Here is a 6,000-nt window from a genome sequence, read left to right as displayed (position 1 = left end):
TCCTGTTGTGTTTATGTCATTTTTTTATCATTGCAGTTAGTGACAGATTATACATAAAGTGGATTTGATCGATCTTGGTCTCAGAACAGGGCAGCTTTGCCTTGTTTCGCTTCTTTGATCTGAGAAAATAATAATTAGGTCAATTAATAGCGTATTGTATCTCTGCTGCTCCCCTACTGACTTTTACAAGCCGTTCTTCAGATAGCCCCTGACTTGTTCTAATGTAAGTGCAAACATGAGCTCCAGGTGCAAACACATTTAGTTCAAAGTGACTGTGTTAAAAGACAGGAATCCCCAGACACTGTACTGCAAACATTCCTGGGTCAGTAGCTGGCTTTCTCTTTTTGGAACCAGTGTTGTCTAGGAGTAAATGTGTAGTTACATCATTATAGGTGCTAATTAAACCTTAAACAAGGATGGAGGAGGAACAATGTTTTATGATGCTATATATCAAATATGTCATTGTGAGTAAGACAGAATATAAATTTGCTGTTTAATAGACAATAAAGCTAAATTTACTGCTGTGTGGGGTTTGAGCTCATCACTAAAGGAACAGCCTATATATATGCCTTTAGATTCCTGTTTAATTTCATGAGGCATATAATATTTTTATTATTTCCATCTACAGTGATGTGTTGCCCAGTGTTTGGGTCTGATCCAGCTGCTATATCCAGCCTGTTTCCATGGGCTTCTGCTCCCCTTTAAAGAGAAGTGATAGCACTGGCCTATATCAATCTGCCCGCAGGATGCTTTAATCCACCATTAAGCAGATGAAATGTTGCACTGAGCCTGCGGTGCGGCAGTGACGGCAGGAGCGGTTCTAAAATTTGTGCGCGTACCTCCTCAAACCTGACCGCAGTCATGGACACCCTGCACCAAACCACCCAATGCAGCAGAACACAAACCTCTTCCTCCTTGGGAACTGGATCCAAATGTCTCAGGTCTCAGTATCCTCTATTTATACGCTGTGTATATTTACAACAGGCCAGATGATTAGGATGCTAGCGAGTAGTGCTAGAGCAAAGAGAATGTAGGTGCAATCTTCTTCAGCTATTCTAAGGACACAAGGAGTTTATCAGGGGTGAGCGACCTCTCTGATGTCAAAGCTTGTTTTCAAAGAATCTGTCAGAGCTACTTTCCTGAACGACTTCACACATTCTGCTGTTGATCCTTTAATTTTTTTCCTTCATAACGTTTATTTAATCAGCTAATCTCAGTGAGACTGACATCTCTTTTGCAAGAGAAACTTGAACACAGCAGGAAAATACAGTACATGCAGAGCAAAGACAACCAAGAAACATTGTTCAGTCAGACATATGAAAGCACAAGTGCAGACACAAACACCTAATTATGTTCTTGGTCAAACGTTTGCAACAATATGATGCAAGGAAATGGAAGCTAATAATTCCAAATAACATCCTTTTCATATTATCCAGACAGTTTTTTTGCATGTCATACCTCTCTGTCTCTTTCCATTAAAGACAAATAATCTGTGTAAATATCTTTATGTTGTTATGGAACCAGCCTGTTTTTTGTTATACACTTCCTCATGATTAATATTATATTTTTTTTCTTTAACAAAGTACAATGATACAATCCATCAAGACAGGATGTGAAACATATGAGAAAGAGACATCTCCATAGTCTAACACAGACGTGATGGTGGACAAAACATGTTTTATTTTTAATAAACAAGGAAATCACAAATAGTGGATGGAATGCTTGATGCAGGTTTACTAGATAAGCTAACATAACTGGTTGTTATCTGGGAACTGATGCATTTTTGAGTGTGTTCAAATGTACTGTACTGCACTGGACTTTCTATTTTCACTGAATGAAATATATGTAAGAGCAGTACTGCACAGATGGAGTAGTGTGTCTGACCAGGAAGATAAGTCATATTGACCCTCTGTATTGTCTCTAGGCACACACACTCACACAATGACAGTGATGCTCATCTACAACTGTTCAGCACAGCTGGATTTGGCTGCTCAGGAGCAGTGTGAACAGTTGAGATGTTCTCAAGTGATAAGCGTTAAGGACATGCTCAGAATGTGAAGAATGATCACTAAAACTGTTGCTGTTGAAATGGGGAAACATCCATTAAAGCTTCTGTCAGTGTGCCACATTGTGGAATGTTATAATGATTTAAGTCTATGAAGACGTATTTCCATTCCTATTTTTTGACACCTCTAAATCAATTAAATTGTCTCAATTACAGTTTATTTTTACTCTGTTTTCTTTTTTATATTCATTCTACACCCAGGTTTTAGTCTATAGTCAAGACAAAGCCTGATCCTGAAAAAACAAACAAATAAACAAACAAAAAACTGTTGTGACTTTAATATCTTTGTTTCCTTGGTCCCGAGTTGGTTTGGTTTTGTGCAACATTTCAATGTTGTTGTTCTAGTAAAAAGAAAAACTGGGAGTCTACTATGAAGGACAAAAAATGACTTAAGTATAAATAAATAAATAAATAAATGCAGAAATAAATAAATGCAATATACAAGACATTTTGTGATGTAAAACGCTATTTTTTATATGTATTTATTTCTACATTTATTTATACTTATGTCATTTTTTGTCCTTCATAGTCTACAGCCAATAAACAGCAAAGAAGAGTCTACATTCATGTTAGCAGCTCTTGTACTCACGCTAACCAGTGCTTTGAGCTGAACGCTGAAGTCAATAAAGTAAAGACAAAGGCAACATGCTAATGTTAAACAAGTGTAATGTTTCCATACCACCCTCCTAGCGTGTTAGCATGTTTACGTTTGTTAATTAGCGCTGAACACTAACAGCTGAGGCTGCCGATGCGGGCTAGCTAAGACGTTAAACCTCCAATAACTTTTTTGGTAACTGTGAGTGGAGTGGAGAGCAGCTGTGAACATAACTGCCAAATGTAAGTTCAGTGTTAAATCTCGGTTAACACTGTTTTTGCTCTGTACCGACTTATGAGGGAAACATGTGGCTGTTTCGCCGTGAGTCCTCCTTTGTGTTCACCGGCTAAACTAGTTGCTAACTGCGTTTGTTGGCTGTTCGGTGCTAAGAAAGTAGTGTACAGTGAGTTCTTATGGCTTTTTCTCTAAAAACGGTCGCTGTTGTTGCTAAAACAATGATGTGAGAGCAGTGACAGTGAACCAAAACAGTAAAGTTGTAGGCCAGACAGGTAAACAATGACCTGAAACTTAATGTAAAGTCTGTGAGACCAAACAGATCTGCAGATTCAGATTGATAGTCCCTTGCAGGTTCATCATGAGGAGCAGCCCCATGCACACCGTCAAACTGTTCACATTTTCATTTGATACACTGTTATAGGTAAATATTTATATATAATATATAATATAAATATTTTAAGCTGTTAATGGTGAAGGAAAGGTCAGTAAATCACCAAAGTAATTAGGATTCATCCTCTGCTGGGAACCGTGAATGTTGGTTCAAAATTTCACGGCAGTCCATCCAATTAGAGATATTGACTGACAAACAGTTGAGTCCCTGGAGTGTGGTTAAAAACATGTATAGCCACAATATGTATTTTTATTGAAAACATGACACATTAAGACAAATTTTGAAAAAAAAGAAAATGAAAACGCAGGTGCTTACTTAATAACTTTGCATTCTGTGTCCTCTAAGGAAAACAGGTTTCTGAAGAGCTAAATGAAAATGATGGAGATCTGCATCTGAGCACAGCATCATCTTGACAGACGGAACAACTGCACTGAGAGGAAAGTAAGCAAATCCCATCTTCCCTCTGAGTGGCTGTTAAGGATTCAGGGATTGGAACTACTTGGGCTTTGTTTTCCATCTATCATGAGGTCATTAGTGCCTGCTGTCATCATGAGCTGCCTCCTGGATGAAGAGTTGATCCTGGGCAGCGGGGCTGGCCCCGACCCAGCTTCTCTCTCTGTTTACCTTAGACGCTCATTAAAGGCATGTCGCGTCTTTAATGTCTAAATTGGACAAAGGCAAGCTAATGGCTTAATGAATACCATGCTGTAGCTCAAGAGCAGACACATTTAGTAGTAGCTGTTTTCCACTCACTTGTACAGTACTGTAGCTGGAGAGGCAGTTTCAATTCTCATGTTTCATGGCCCAGGAAACAATATTAGAAGTTTCTCTGTCTTTTTTTGATCCAAACACAAATGAGAAGTTGCTGCTGTAAATCCACAGGTCTTGATATTTTGCAGTACACTTCTTCACCATGGGAGGAATGTGAGTGAAATCCAAGAATAACAAAGTATAAAAAGATTGCTGTGTTTGTTTCTATAGTTACACCCTGTGGTGTGTGCCCCCTTTTTATTCTTGGCCAGTCAAGTGAGGAGGGCAAGATTTATTTAGAGGATGCAATGAAAAGTGTGATACAGAATGCCTGGATGCAAATGGCATGTCTGCTATTTGGCCCACACTTAGGGAGAAGGTTGAGTGGTTCACAGTGTTGCCCCAAAAGCATTATCATGTCCAGTAAACAGAGGAACATTTTCAGAAAAATGACTTAAATTGTCAGAGTTACAGTATTAAACCTAATTTATTAATTGGTTAAAGGTAACATTCCAGATATTTTCCTTCAACAGGTTATCAATCTCACATTCTTGTGCATTAGAGAGATTCATTCATCATAAGAACTTTTTATGAGTGCTTACCCTGATAAATTTACAGGTATATTTGTTTATTCAAAAATTGTAACTCAATTCAAGATTTGTCTTTCAATACAACAATTTAGCATCACTACATCTGTGACAATAAAATGTAAAAATTCCAATAATTTCAAGCTCTGCAAGAGAAAGAACTGTGTGTTTGAGCAATGCACACAGATCACTTCATCAAGTGTCAGGCCCAACTCAAAAGATGATCCATAAAAGGCTACTAGGTATTTTTATCTTAACATGACCTTGTGCACCATACTGAGTACACATTCTCACATTCTCACTGCATCCAGTGTGACCGCTTGATGTCTCCATGCAGTGCTTTGTCAGTATCACTGCAGAAAAAGCCTAAGCCAGTGTACTTTATTCATATATCTCCCTGCTAAGACAAAACTTGATGTTTTATGAGGACTACACTTTATATGTTCTGTATTAGGTTAACAAAAAATCACAACATTGTGCATCAAACATCTTAAATTACACACTGGCACAACAAGAAAGGGGATTTCCAAGATTGAATAGCACATGATTTAGTTTCTAGCGAGGGAGCCACTGTGGGCTCAGCAACTACAACTTAAAGTGCACTCATTTGACAAAACTCTCAGCACTTGAGCAGTATTTTGAGCTGTGTAGTGTTTTCTCTGTGTGTGAGAGACCAAACAGTGTCCATTCACCTGTCCTGCCAGCTGATGCAAGGTTATTGTCCCTCAGTGTGAGACTAATGGCCACTCCGGTGCCGAGGTGTCCCTCTGACATGACCTCAGAGGCACTCTGAACAGAATACAAAAGCCTTTCACACAGTTCATGTTTATATCTAATTTTATAGATGACAAATAAGTTTGCATTTTTTATGTCAAAGAGTCTAGGTAAGAACTCAAATCCATGCTGAATGTTGCAAAATGTATGTAATTTAGATTCTCTCTAAAACAACAAATTACATTTCTGCATTTCACCTTTTATCTGATAGTTGCAAGAGGCTGAGTTATGCACTGCAGTACGATTTCAGGTACCCTGAGTTAGTAAAGGAGTGCTGGGATGTCAGATTTGACCTTGACAGAGAGACTATGATGCAACTGCAATAAGGCTTTTCTTCCTTCATTCACATAGTTCCCACCCTTGAAGATGCCTTCGTCCCCCTCTAGAGCAGTGTGTGAGATCACACAGGTTAGGTATGATATATCACTGCATACAGCTAACTAAGTGACTTTGAAACCACTCGTAAAACTACTTGACCAAAATCAGTTTAATACTGAGCAAAGTGTTTAATATTATCCACAAGAGTTGCTGTTTATTGCTTCATTTATTCAACTTAAATCCACAGTCATAGATAGCTTAATCAGTTTATTCACCATAGGGC

This window comes from Lates calcarifer, linkage group LG5 (assembly GCF_001640805.2).
Source record: "Lates calcarifer isolate ASB-BC8 linkage group LG5, TLL_Latcal_v3, whole genome shotgun sequence".
In the NCBI taxonomy this organism is placed as follows: domain Eukaryota; kingdom Metazoa; phylum Chordata; class Actinopteri; family Centropomidae; genus Lates; species Lates calcarifer.
Note: the sequence above shows the minus strand (reverse complement) of the source record.